The 15459-nt window shown below is 37.3% G+C and overlaps 1 protein-coding gene across 4 annotated transcripts in view; it reads right to left on the bottom strand.

Moving 5' to 3' along the window:
- LOC133639684 (gamma-adducin-like) overlaps positions 1 to 15459 on the bottom strand; it is a 220420-nt gene that overhangs the window by 200156 nt on the left and 4805 nt on the right. For 3 of the 4 annotated variants that reach the window (XM_062033206.1, XM_062033202.1, XM_062033207.1), the window contains exons 2-3: positions 9016 to 9116; positions 8816 to 8914 (exon numbers count right to left, since the gene is read on the bottom strand). The gene's annotated coding sequence lies outside the window, so the exon portion shown is untranslated. The remainder of the gene's footprint in view (positions 1 to 8815; positions 8915 to 9015; positions 9117 to 15459) is intronic. The other variant, XM_062033205.1, reaches the window with a different exon arrangement.

Raw genomic sequence — 15459 nt, 5'->3', positions numbered from 1 at the left:
GACTCGGGACTTGAGGGCAAAGACTTGAGACTTACTTATGACTTGCAAAACAATGACTTGGTCCCACCTCTGTTAAGATGTGCCCTCAATTATTGCGTTTGGCCTAATTGTCTTTTATTTCCTAAACGCCTGTTTTTGATTTTCATTATTGAAGGCTGACACGCACAGCTGAAATGCATCCGTGGTTGATTGTGCCAATTTGTGTGTGCTAATAAAAACAGGTGCGCTTTGTGCTGTGATCGCATAAACAAAGTTCTTTTCTCTCGTGCGTTTTTGATGATTATTATACGGTGCTGTTAAAATGTTGGTTTCTCTACGCAAATCCGCTGAGCTGTTTTCAACCTGCCAACATTACATAAACAATATAAAAAAAGGAACCACTTAATAATGACAACAACAATTTTACATTTTAAGAATGCAATACAGTTCATTGCATTCATTGCATGCAAAATAGTAATCAATGTTCATTTTGCCAACATACCATGTTTGAGATGAAAACACATGTATATATAAAATTAGTTCAAAATTAATATTCCCTGAGAAAGTTAAAATAAAAATATATTCTTAGTATCAAAAATAAAACAATAAACATACTTTTTATTATATCAAACATAAAAAGTGGATTAGGTAGTGCCTTAAATACTGCATTTGAAATGTGCAACTTCATATACATAACTAATATGGCTGACAGGAACTTGGCACACAAGTGCTACCACTGTGAACAATGACTTGGAACTCGTACATTCTATTGAGACTGTAGTGAGTGAAAGTGCAAACTTTCCAAGTAGCATGTGGTTGCATGACTTGAATAACCTGAATAACTTTGAACGACTGCTTTCGCGTGGTTACCAATGAAAGGCTAATTGAACACGCCAGCTTGGATAGCGTTGTTAGTTTTCAACACCCTTTGGCGGCATTTGATAACTTTGAGGGAGTGAGAGAACATTCTGGTTATCATAATGAATAACATTTATTTTACTAACAACTTTTACGTTTACATTTGATAATAGATTACTTGCCTCGCTTCTGCACGTCCCTCAATCGGATGCTTTATCAGCATCGAACTTGTGCTATTGTGGTATGCGAGCTCTATTTTGCAATGTTTGCATACAAATGCGTTTTCCTTCGATTTTAGTGCGAACTGTTCCCACACCCCAGACGACCTTTGTCGCTTCTTAATTCCCTCATTTTGCTATGGCTCTGGTCCACTGCTTTCTGCGGAGTCTGCCATTGTGAGTTATGTTGGGGAAAAAGTTTTCTAAACTCAAGCGTATTTAAAAGACCGGTGTTGTGCAGTGAAGGAGGCGTATGATCTGTGACGTAAACACGCTTTGCAACACTTAAACAGTCCGTGCGAAACGTGAGCTTTGACTACTGTTTAATAAACGAGGCAAAATGTCGTTAAAAAAACTAAATGAGGCTTCGAGGCAATGATAATTCCTTGAATATATTTTGTAATCGAATTACTTGAGGAATCGTTTCAGCTCTACTTTAAATAGACTCCTTTTTAGACCAGTTGATCGGCTGTCTCTCTTTTCTGCTCTGCCCCCCTCTTCTGCGTGGAGAGGTTATCAGGTGACCACGGATCAGTTTCCACGAAAATTGCGCTAGCTGTTCCAAATCAGGACCTGATATGGACCACTCCTCTGTGCATCAACTGGTGACCTCTCTGCACTGCTGACTTGTCTACTTACAAGAGGATCCCCTGCTGGCCTCACTGTGGACTAGACTTTCACATTATTAACTGTATCCATCCATTGCACCGGTCACCAGGGGGGATCCCCATATCTGCGGTCCCTCCCCATAGGTTTGTAATTAAGCCCATTAAGTTGAGTTTTTTTCTTGTCCTGATGTGAGATCAGATGTGGTTTGTGCAGCTCTTTGAGGCATTTGTGATTAAGGGCTATATAAGTAAACTTTGATTGATTGATTGATTTAATGCCTTCTCATTTGGATGAGCATGACAAGAAACAGATTCTGACTGGCTCCTAAGCAGGCAGTAAGTACGCGCCCCAGTTCAAGTCTGCCGCTTAACCAGTAAGTACGCGCCCCAGTTCAAGTCTGCCGCTTAATGAATGTCACCGAGCAGTGACTAAGTTTGTGGACAAAAGTTTGCATTTTCGGTAGGTGAATGTTCAATTTTAGTCAAAGAAAAGTTGCAAGTTTTCTTGTAACCAGATTTTCTCTCAGTCAAATTATACAGGTGAAACTAATTTTTAAACTCAAATTAGAACATGGTTTAAAAGTCCATTCGTGTCAGCAATTAACTTCAAATATAAAACTAATCTGTGATATTAACTTATTACATGCAAAGTGAGGTATATCAAGCCTTTGTTTGTTATAATTTTGATCATTTTACAGCTTACATATTCTGAGATTTTCAATTCAAAGTTTTCATAAACTGTAAGCCATGTTCATCAAAATTATAACCAATAAAGGCTTGACATACCTCACTTTGCATATAATACGTTAAAATCAAATGTTACTAAATGTTACATTCTTGTGTAATTTGCACATGATTAAATTCTACGGAAAAATAATAAATTGGCTCTTTTTTCTCAAATAAAAATCGATAAGAGAACCGTTAAGAAACCAAACCTTATTCTTTACTTCCACAATTTTCTAAAAACATTGAAAAACTTTTCAATAACAGATTAAAGAGTTTCACAAACAAAAATAGAATACTCACTGTGAACCAATATGGATACAGAGCTAATTTTTCAACTTTGATGGCTTTAATTGAAATTACAGAATAAATTACCAATGCAATAGATAGTAAAGAACAATGTGCAGCAGCAGTGTTTATGGATCTAACTAAAGCATTAGACACAATTAATCACAATATTTTATTTAAAAAATTAGAATGGTATGGCATCAGAGGGTTGGTCTTAAACTGGATTAGAAGTTACTTAACCAACAGGAAACAATACGTGAAGCTAGGTGAACACACATTTACAATACGAAATATATCTTGTGGTGTACCCCAGGGATCAATACTAGGACCAAAATTGTTCAATCTTTATATAGATGACATTTGTAAAGAAACAAAAGATTTAAAGTTAGTATTATTTGCGGATGATACAACAGCGTTTTGTTCAGCAGAGAACACACAGAAGCTAATACAAATAATAACAGAAGAAATGAACAAATTAAAAAGATGGTTTGACAAAAACAGACTATCTTTGAATCTCAGTAAAACTAAAATAATGCTATTTGGTAACTGTAGAAGGGAAAGTCAAACACAAATACAAATGGAAAGAGTAAATTAAACCAAATTTCGAGGTATAATGATTGATGATAAAATGGACTGGAAATCTCATATAAAAAATATACAACATAAAGTGGCAAGAAACACATCAATAATGAATAAAGCAAAACATGTTCTAGACCAAAAATCACTCCATATTCTCTAGTGTTCGCTAGTGTTACTATATTTGAGTTATTGTGTAGAAATATGGGGAAATAACTACAAAACTACACTTCATTCATTAACTATGTTACAAAAAAGATCAGTTAGACTGATACATAATGTTGGATATAGAGAACATTTAAAACCCTTTATACATTGAATCAAAACTACTGAAATTCCACTACATAGTGAATTTTCAATCTGCTACCCAAGAATATACAACAATTCTTCTCAACAAAAGAGGAAAAATATAATCTTAGAGAAAAATTTAATTTAAAACATTTGTACGCACGTACAACACTTAAGACCTTCAGTGTATCAGTATGTGGAATTAAATTATGGAATGGATTAAGCAAAGAAACCAAACAATGTACTAATACAATCCACTTTAAGAAACTCTCCAAACGTACAACTGTTTACAAAGTACAAAGAAGAAGAACCATGATAACCATTCTGAATTTATTTCATCAATCAATTCATTTTCTAGATAATCTTATTTATTTTTAAATTTTATTACTTATGGAATATATTGTGAATAAATTGAGAACAGGAAGTGAACAAAAGTTTTAGCAACTGCTATGTAAAGGAAAGGGGGTAGGCTTAAATAAGCTCTGCTTCTTCCTACTCCTTTTTGAACATGTTGAATAGAGAATCTGGAAATTGTGATGTATCATGTTGTATGCATGCATGTTCGAAATAAACACAAACTCAACTCAACTCAACAAAACGACTCAACCTGAAGAGACGGTCAGAAAGCGGTTTAAAAATGGTCTGTGGAATATAATTTATGCAAAATGTTGACCAAAGAACAACCATTACATGTTACGTAGACCACAATCGCGCGACCGAGCAGCAGATTTGTGACGTAAAAGTAAGGGCGGGTACCACAGACGTAACCAGGAAGTGTCCTGTAGGCTAAACCGTCCCAATTCACATCGGACCCACTTTGTCGACCGCATGGGCTGGGTCCTTGGAAGGATGCAGCCCCCGAATTGTGACACAGCTGAGAAACACATGAATCAATCAATCAATCAATCAATCAATCAATCAATCAATCAAAGTTTACTTATATAGCCCTAAATCACGAGTGCCTCAAAGAGCTGCACAAGCCACAACGACATCCTCGGCTAAGATCCCATTACATCACATTACTGACTGAGCAACTAAGGTGGCAATCTTTCGGCAATCAAAGTACCATACCATCACACCTGTCATTATCATCAAGTTCACTAGCAAAAACAAAACTTCTACATCAATGAGCATTTGACGTAGCACAACTCTGACATTGCTAAGAAGGCATGCAAGTTGAATAAGCAGAGGGAAATTCAGCGTCAACTGTATTTATACATCAAGTTAAATGAAGGACGGGAAGAAACCAATGACAGCTACAATAGTAACATAAAAAATGCCAGATTCGACAATATTAAAAGGGAACTGCACTTTTTTTTATTTTGCCTATCATTCACAATCCTTATGAGACCAGCACATATATCGTATGTCCTGGTGCAGCCTCAACAACCTGGAGCTGAACGCCCAGAAAACAGTGGAGATGATCATGGACTTCAGGAAAGTCACAGCCCCACCATCCCCCCTCACCCTGATTGACTCTCCCACCCCCGTCTCCATTGTGGACTCCTTCCGCTTCTTGGGCACCACCATCACCCAGGACCTCAAGTGGGAGCCGACCATCAGCTCCCTCATCAAGAAGGCCCAGCAGAGGATGTACTTCCTGCGGCAGCTGAGGAAACTTAAGGTGCCGACCGAGATGCTGGTGCAGTTTTACTCAGCCATCATCGAGTCCATCCTCACCTTCTCCATCACTGTGTGTCCAGGATAAGCATCGACTGCAGCGCATCGTACGTGCTGCTGAGAAGGTGATTGGCTGCAAACTCCCATCCCTCCAGGACCTGTTCTCCTCCAGGACCAGGAGGCGTGTGGGTCGGATCACAGTTGACTCTTCTTACCCTGGACACAAACTATTCTCCCCTCTCCCCTCAGGCAGGAGACTACGGTCCATCCAGACCCACACCTCCCGCCACCTGAATAGTTTTTTCCCCTCGGCCATCAGGCACATGAACAATAACAAGATCTGATAGCTCAGTTACAGCTCTTTTTATTACCAAATATGTGTTAAATGTGTTTTATGTTGCACCAAGAAAAAATCCTAGTTTGTGAACCCGTTCTCAAACAATGGCAATAAAAACTATTCTGATTCTGATTCTGATATGTCTTTCTTTTTTAATGCACTCCAAGTCGTAAACGAACGTTAGCAAAAGTCAGCTAACAGTAGAGCCAACGGGAGTCACTCTATTCTACCTATAAAGCACTCTAAAAAACATCCAAAAGCCTGCATCAACGTTTTATATACACTCTGTAAGTATATATGTAATGTAGTAACAGGCACATTCATAATAACATGCAATATTTACTTATTGTGCTCATTGAAAGCGTAGGGGGGCATATTAATTTCACAGACGCATCACAGCATTCCCTATTTCCTTCAACAACAACTACTAATCATGACAGATTTCATGAGAGCAATCAAATAATAGTTTGAGACAAATCATGATCCAGAACCTTATATTTATGAGGCTGAATATACAGAAGACAAGCTACATCTTTTAGAGGATGTGTGCTAAACAGATCCAGCTTTAGTGAAACGTAAGCATCATGCAGCATTATTGCTAAGTGCTAAACAAGATATATAAACTACGAACACAGAAAAACCAACACTTACTGTACAGTGTCTGCTCTCACCGGGATGCCGACCGATGGGATGTTCATATCGTCCCGTTTAGATGAAGAATTAAATCATAATCCAACCGAAGATAAAAATTAAATAAATATTTAAAAAGGTGGCCACAAACAAGCGTTTTTTTGTGTGTCTTTCTCTAAATCTTTGGGTATAAGCTGAATGTGAAAGTTTACCAACTTCTCGGTTTATGGTTACAACCTTCTACTATCCAGGTGAGAGGTATAATTTCTAATCTAAAATAGACTTTTACCAGCTCAGTGGCGATGTAGTAGCTCATCGGCTCCTTATGTCAATATAGCAGCACAAGCTAGCTTTCTGTTATGACGGCATGGCTAAAAATAGTTATAATAACAACATCGCTAATAGTTGGTTGATATTCAGGTCACTAGATGTAAATGTAGTATTGTTGGCAGTTTTTCGATGTTTTTTTAGAGGGCATTATGGGTGCAATAGACTACTCTCTGATTTGCATTGTTAGCCACCTAATATACGCCATATTTTACAAATTAGAATGCATGAACAAAAACAAAAAAACCATGTGTTCTTGTCATAGGGATTGTGAATGATAGGCAAAATTCCCCAAAAAGTGCAGTTCTCCTTTAAGTACCGTATTTTCCGGACTATAAGGCGCACTTAAAATCTAATTTTTTTCTCAAAATTTGACAGTGCGCCTTATAACCCGGTGCGCCTAAAGTAAGGAATAAGTTTGGTTGAACTTACCCACCTTGAAGCTATTTTATTTGGTACATGGTGTAATGATAAGTGTGACCAGTAGATGGCAGTCAAACATAAGAGATAACTGTAAGCTGCACTATGATGGCAATATGACTCAGGTAAACAACACCACCATTATATATGTTCCATTGAAAATATAGAACATTACACACGGCGCTCAAAAATCTATCAAAATGTTTTAGTACGACTTTGGTAAGCTATGAAGCCCTACCGCTTGATGGATTGTACTATGCTTCAACACACGAGTATCATTATGGTGTGTGTATAAGGTAAGACATTATCTGGTGTTTTGTTTCGCAAAATCAACTTTTTTTACCTTCTGGTACCATCCATCCATTTTCTACCGCTTGTCCCGTTCGGGATCGCGGGGGTGCTGGAGCCTATCTCAGGTGCATTCGGGCGGAAGGCGGGGTACACCCTGGACAAGTCGCCACCTCATCACAGGGCCAACACAGATAGACAGACAACATTCACACACTAGGGACCATTTTTAGTGTTGCCAATCAACCTATCTCCAGGTGCATGTCTTTGGAGGTGGGAGGAAACCGGAGTACCCGGAGGGAACCCACGCAGTCACGGGGAGAACATGCAAACTCCACACAGAATGATCCCGAGCGCTGGATCGAACCCAGGACCTTCGTATTGTGAGGCAGACGCACTAACCCTGTCACTAAAAATTGCGCGAGCATTCGCCTTTGTAGTCCGTGCCGACACCGTAGTGGATAAGCTTCTTCTTTTTCTCTATCTTCTTGTTATGGGACATTCATCCTCCGCTGTTGCCATTTCTAATATAAAATAGTGTAAAGTTCTTACTTATATCTGTCAGTAAACTCGCCATGAAAGCGGTAAAGTGAGTTTACATTATTCACCCAAGCAACTTTAGTTATTGGAGAGTTCCGGTCAGACGTTTTTTCACGGTACACATTTCCGGTGTTGTTGTTTCGGGATGAGGAGATGCTGCTCTGTTATTGATTTAAGTAAAGTCTGAATGTCATTAAAACAGTAAGCTGCATCTTTTGATACTTCTTCCACTCCCGTCCTGGCACGCTACACCGCTACAACAAAGATGGCGGGGAGAAGACGCTGCCGAAGGTGAGCCACGTAAATAAGACCGCCCACAAAACGGCGCATCCTGAAGCGACTGTCAGAAAGCGGCTTGAAGATGATCTGTAAAACATAATCTGTGCAACATTTTGACCAAAGAACCACCATTACATGTTATGTAGACCAGAAGGAAGATTTCAATTTAGAAAAAAATTATAATAATATGACTCCTTTAATGCACCTTATAATCCGGTGCACCTTATATATGAAAAAAGATCAAAATTGGACCATTCATCTGCAGTACGCCTTATAATACAGTGAGCCTAATGGTACGGAAAATACGGTAATACCTAACATTAATTGACTATCTCCAATACAATAAGTTTAGGTTGTTTTCCAATACCTTCGCTTGTTTAACATGTCTGAAAAAAAAAAATCATAATCATAACCAATTAATGAACCGCCTTGATCTGATGCAGGTGTTAGCAATGGAAATGAGAATTTACAAGGTGATTCCAAAATCATTTCCTCAGAATTGGGTGATTTTATAATTTTTTTTCCACTCTGCTTGATCTAATAATGAAACTATTACTGACTACCACAATTTATATTTTTAATTTATTGTAGCGTTTCTTAAAGCCTGAAAGCTGTCATTTGAAATAACAACAGTTTTGTGTCATGTCTGTCATCTGCTTTTTATTCTACAAAATTTACCAATAAACATGAACAATAAACAAAGCAGACTTAGAAAGACTAATTAATGCCTTTGTCTCCACAAATTAGACTACTGTAATGGCCTTCTCACTAGGCTCTACACAAGCTGGAAAGCAAGTAAGTATTCACAGCATTTCCTCAATAATTTGTTGACGCACCTTTGGTAGCAATTCCTCATTCCTCTTTGCAGTGCCTCTCAAGCTCCATCAGGTTGGACGAGAAGTGGTTGGTTTTCATCCAGAATGTCTCCGTACATCCTGTGAACACTTATGTAAATGTGATTTTTTTACTTTTAATACATTTGCAAATGTTCATTATTCAGGGTTCGTACACCTTTTCCATGGCCAAATTCAAGCACCTTTTAAGGACTTTCAAGATCATTTTCCAGTACCCTTTAAAAGGCGTAAAACCAGTGTGAATCAATCCATAGCCTTGTTGTTTGAGGTCACCAAATGCTGTCTGTAGGAAAAATACGGAAAATCTGATCAAACCTAAGCCTAACATTGAACCAGCAGTTATCATTAACTGAATGGGCATAGAAAATGAAGCAGTGTTTCTCTTTCTGACTATTCAATGTCATTGGTGTTTGCAAACGTGTCTCCATTTGTGTTGTTTTTCAAATTCCTTGTTCTTTTTCTTACTTACAGCACTCAGTGACATTGAACAGCACAGATTGATTCACACAGTATTTGTGCTTGTAAACTGCATAACGTGATATAAATACACGCACCCTCAAAATGTCAATTTCACTCATTTATTAACAAAACTGTTCCACATTAATATAAGGATAATAAATTAAAGGAACATATTTTGTTTGTTTCACAACACCTCAGTCACCTGTCATTAAGCATATCTAGCCTTATAACTGTGGCTACGATAAAAAATTAACAAAAAGACAAAAGTTTACTTTTTTTGCTTTCACTGAGGTAGCCAGACAAGTTAGTAGACAACGAAAATAATAGAGCAAGAAATGCATACAACCATGTTGTGTAAAAACTACAAACACATTCATATTAACTCAGCTCTAAGTTGTGAAAAAGGTTACAAATTATACATTACATGACCTTCACAGTACAAACAAGTCCAATAATGGACTAATAATTTCCATCCAATGTTCAATAAAACGATAACCTCCCGCCATGATGGACCGATGCACTACTGTCCTCTTGGGGGCGACACAGAGTCGTATATACGGCTCTGGCATGACAACAACCTAATGTAAGGGCTAATGTAAGATCAAGCGTGTAGCTTTAATTTTTAAAGGAAACTTTTTTTCTTTTTTTTTTCATTTTATAATTAGCCTATTGAGTCAGACTGCAGAGAAATATGATGAACATTTACAAGCATTTACAAGCACTTCACCCAAAATTCAAGCATTTTTCAAACCTTGAAAACGCAACATTAAAATCCAAGCATTTTCAAGGTTTTTAAGCACCCGTACGAACCCTGATTATTGGGTAGGGTTGGGTATCGAGTATCGATTGGAACCGGGACTAACTTTCCGATCGTCCCGATATCGTTCAAAAGTTTAAATTTCGATTCCTATTTTCGATACCCAGTCCGCCGACCGGAAAAAAAATTAAAAAATTAAAAAAGTCAGCCGAACCGGAAGAAGAAGCCGCTGAGCACCAACGAAGAAGCGCCCACCGCCGGAAATGTTAGCATAGCCGAGCGAGTCAGTCAAGCTCAAGCATGGATAGCGGGCGTCGGCGGTCGAAAGTGTGGCTTTACTTTACAAAAAAAAATTAATAATAACCGCGAAATAACAGAGCTCCATGTCCATCAAGAAACGAGTGGAGAGAGAGCTGCAGATGTACCAGGACGTTCCACCGATACTTATGTCCCTGCTGCATGGTGGTGGTCCGGTGGAACCAACAAAAGACTTATCCTTTGCTGTCAGATCGCGCTTTCTCCTATTTATGCGTTCAAGCTTCTTCCACACCCAGCGAACGTGTATTTTCCACAGCAGGAGACACTATCTGTCCAGAACGCTCACGCATCCTGCCTGAGAAGGCGGATATGGTCATTTTCCTAAACAAGAACTGTCTCTGATTTTATACTGTACCTGCTGCTAATCTGGACTGGGTTTTGCAAGTTGTTTCTTATTGTTTATTTGCTTTTCTGCACCAGGTTAGCCCATCAGTGGGAGCACGGTAACATTTTTAAGTACCTGCAGCATCATACACTTGTGTGTGTAAATGTGTTTTCAGGAGGTTTTCAAAAATAAAGCTCTCTTGAGGAAAGTGTACCCCTGGGAAAATTTATTCATAATTTATAATATTTATATTCAAGTTCATAGATTTGATATTTATATTCTAGTTGAAAACAGCCATGTGAGGAATTTATAGTAAAGTTCATAAAAAGTTAATAGAATTAAAATTGATGGAGAATGTCAGACTATTTCATTCAGAAAGACTGTAGGTTAGCTAGCTCATTTAAAATATCCTAAACTTTTTTTTTGACCCTGCCTCTTAAAAGAATTGGAATCGAGGATCGTCAGGAATCGGAATCGAAACAAAGAACCGGAATCGGAACCGGAATCGCTCGAATTCAAACGATACCCAACCCTATTATTGGGTATTGTGAGGAGACTTTTGAGGACAAAAAGGATGTATGAATGTGTGTGTGAATGGGTGAATGTGGAAATACTGTCAAAGCGCTTTGAGTACCTTGAAGGTAGAAAAGCGCTATACGAGTATAACCCATTTATCATTTATTTATTTATTCAATTTTGATTAGGGCTGTAACATAACAAAATGTGGAAAAAGTGAAGCGCTGTGAATACTTTACGGATGCACTGTCACATACTGGCAGATGTCCAGTATGTGTGGGAGATGTCAGCCACTCAAACAAAATAAACCAAATAAAGAAGTTACAAGCACAACCTTAAGGCCATGCTAAGCCGTGTTGACAGAGGTTTATCTTGGAGACAGTGAGGCTGAGCATAACCATTTGTTACACAAGCTGACCCGGCTTAATAAAAGACAACAGAGCAGCAAAAACAATACATAACCATGGTAACGGTAGCCGGGCTCAAAGCTGCCACCTGTGATTTATCACTGTGCATTCGTACACAATCATGGGTGTGCCCTATAAAGCGGGTAAATAATGTGGTGTTTACTTAAAGGGTAAAACACTTCCTTGTTTGCACAACACTTCATAGTCACTTCATTGATTTCTACTGAAGGAACAAAGAATACTTTCCGGCTAAATCAGTCAAGCAATTAGCTTTCATTTTCGAAATGTTTGAAATACGTTGCAAGGAAGAGCAACTTACAGTACTGGACCACACACAAGGCACATATGTAATATGAACAGGGTAGGCACTACAAGCTGGGAAGGCAACTGACATGCCCAAGTTAAAACTACTCTTAAGAAACATTTTTGAAAAAAAATAAAAAGCAAAAATGCAACTTAAAAAAGTCATGATGCTTTTACGACTTTTTTAGATGCTCTTTAAAACAGCCAGAATTCTCGTACTATCAAGTGGTAGTGCATCCTAGTTCAAACCATAACAATGTCCAAACTAATGAAGCAGCACTGTATAGATACACACTGCTGCACTAATTGTACTATGTCTATAAATGTGTAAAACAGATAATTGCGTGGATGAGCCAGCCTGAAATATTTTAGACCCTGCGTGCACAATGACGAGGATAGACCCGTTAATAGTCCTTTGCAGGGTCAAACGGAAGCCATCTTAAAAGCTTGAACTGTACATGACATCGTAAAAAGCAACATTTAAACATTCTTAGGTCATAAAAAAAAAAAACACTTCACTACAACTGAATAAATACGGAGGAATCGCGCAAAGCTCTTCGGGTAAACCTATACTATGTACGGAGATATAGCGGCGAGTCAAATACCTAATGCTAACGCAAACAAAGGCGGGACACACTGCAAAGTTTGTTTAAAAAAATGCAGCAGCACAACAAAATGATTTCAGCATCTGAAAACGAAGCATCGAGCCGAATGGGGAAGATGCAACTCTTTACGAGGCGAACAAAACTCAAACAACAACAAACTCCAGCTAAAAAGCAATTACAGAAGGTACCATGTATGATGAGAATGAAGCACAATGCACAGAGCAATCACTAAAACAGTCGCTCTGTACAAAAAGGGATCCTTGCCCATGTCAGGCACCGGGTGGTTGCCACAAACTGGCACTGGAGACCGAGGAGAATGTCACATATACTGCTGTTATCTCAAGAAGCTCTCCTGTGTTCTAATAATACATTGAGTAATCAAACAAGAGTGAACGTCTTTTGTATTATTTGAGATACGCTGACATGTTTACATTTAAAAGATTGCAACATTACATCATTTTGTCCACTGGCATCGAGCGCTTTTCAGAGGTGGCTTAGAGCTTATGAAAACCTTGAATTGAAACTCTGAGAAAATTGTGGGTTTTCAAAAACTGTCAGCCATGATGATCAAAATTATAACAATTAAGGGCTTGATATATCTCACTTTGCATGTAATGAGTTTATATAGCATACTAGTTTTACCTTTGAAGTTGAATTGCTGACATTACTTTTTTTAAATAAATATGTATATAGAGACATACTCTGATAACTTGAAGTAAATAATGAAGATTAAAAACCAATTACAAACAAAATATTCCAAAAAATTTCAAAATAACTAAAAGCAGTCTTTTTCTCACAATGTGTCGACTTTTTTCTTATAAAATTGAGAACAATTTCTCATATTCTTTCTGTTTCTGTAATATTGCAATATTTTATCGTAAAATTATTACTTTTTTATGCAAAATTATTACTTTTTAATGCAAAATGGTGATATTTGACATATAAAATTCTGACTTTTAGCACACTATGGCCAATTTTTTTGTTGTTCTTGTAAAATAGTGACATAAATGACTTTTATCATAATTTTGCCAAGTAAAATTCTGATTATTATTATAACATTGCCAAAATGTTAAAGTTGTCTTATAAAATTGTGACTTTTGTCGAGTAAAATTACAACTCTTTTCATAAAATTGGCAAAATATTACGTTTTTTCTTGTAAAATTGCGATTGGTTTTGAATAAAATTCCAACTTTTATCATAATATTGCAAAAATGTTGAGTTTTTCTTGTAAAATGTTGACTTCCGTTGAGTAAAATTACGACTTTTATTATAATACTGCCAAACTTCAAAGTTTTTCTTGTGAAATTGTGACCTTTTTCTTGTGAAATTCCAACTAATTTTTCACAACAAGCTTTTTCATATTTGCATAGTATGTATATATTTTTTATATTGTAAACACAAATCTTTGCATATCTATCTATCTATCTACAAAAGAGTGATCTCAAGAAGGTAACAAATACAAGAATGCGTGTGTGTGTGTGTGTTCTTGTATATTTACCCTTCTTGAGACATCAACAAGGAAAAGTATCTTCCATATGAGGAACGGTGAACAAGTTAGGACCGTAATCATGGTCCCAATACGGAAAACCATTGCATCTAATAGAGAGCCAAATACTAAAGTCCGTGAACATTGCTCCAAAGTCAGGATTTTTTTGTCGATTTAATGTGCATACAAAAGTAAACATTGATGAACATATGATAAAACAAGACGGCAGCTAAAGGACTTCCCTCTTAATCCCAAAAAAAACCCGCCAGGTGAACAGCTGATTTTACGACTTTTGGTGCTGACGTAAGACAACCCGCATCCTATATGTGACCATAGGATGAACAAATACGGTACTAAGACTATAGTAACCATTAACAGTTAGCTTCTACAGCTGGGTTGCCCAAAGTGCGGCACAGGGGCCATCTGTGGTCCATGACTCGTTTGTAAGGCTGCAGCTAACGATTATTTTTCTATCGATTAATCTATAGATTATTTTTTCGATTAATCGGTTAATCTATAGATTATTTTTTCGATTAATCTATAGATTATTTTTCCTTTTACCGATTATTTTTTTTATTCAAAATGAAGATGAAAAAATAAATGTAGGTCCGTTTTTTCAAAAGGCATGGCTTTTATTTACAAAAAAAAGAAGTATGGCCACTCAGTCAACATTGACAACAACATGACTAAATATTCTGTAACAATGTAAACATTTAAAACTTTTAACATTTAACAAAATTAAAAGTAGCTTATTTGCTTTTTAATGTGCAAATATAAAAGTCAACATCCAGTGCAAATCTTAATATTCTGCAATAGTATAAGCATTTCAAAAGTAAAAGTATTGCTTATTTTGCTTTAAAATGTGCAAAAATAAAGATAAACATCCAATACAAAAAAGTGCAAAACGAAATATTCTGTAACAACAGTGTAAACATTTCAACAAAAGTGAAAGTATTGCTTATTTCCTAAAATGTGCAAAAATAAAGATAAACATCCAATACAAAAAAGTGCCAATCTAAATATTCTGGAGCACTGTAAACATTAAGTATTGCTTTTAAAATGTGCAAAATAAACATCCAGTCCAACACAGTACACAATAACCAATTCTACTCATTCCAGTGAGGGACTAACAGTTGTAATGAAGAAAGGTTAGCATGTCTACTTGTTTGGTTCTTTTCTTGTTTACAATATTCCCAGCAGCTGAAAATAGGCGCTCAGAAGGGGTCGATGTGGCTGGAACGAGAGGTAATTAGCCTTCACCTCAAGCCAGGACTGCGAGTGAGCTGAGCTGCAGTTTATATTTCTAGAAGGTCAACGGGCTCATAGTGATGTTACTAGTAGTTGACTGGGAGGTGTTTATTATCATTTGGGGAGAGTCCGCTGCCTGATGCTCACCTGCTAAACAACTATCTGCTCCACGCTGAAGCGCTGACTACATGCGCTATGAATA

Source organism: Entelurus aequoreus, linkage group LG22 (assembly GCF_033978785.1).
Source record: "Entelurus aequoreus isolate RoL-2023_Sb linkage group LG22, RoL_Eaeq_v1.1, whole genome shotgun sequence".
NCBI classification, from domain to species: Eukaryota; Metazoa; Chordata; class Actinopteri; order Syngnathiformes; family Syngnathidae; genus Entelurus; species Entelurus aequoreus.
The sequence above is the reverse complement of the archived record's forward strand: the minus strand, read 5'-3'. Positions and strand labels throughout refer to the sequence as shown.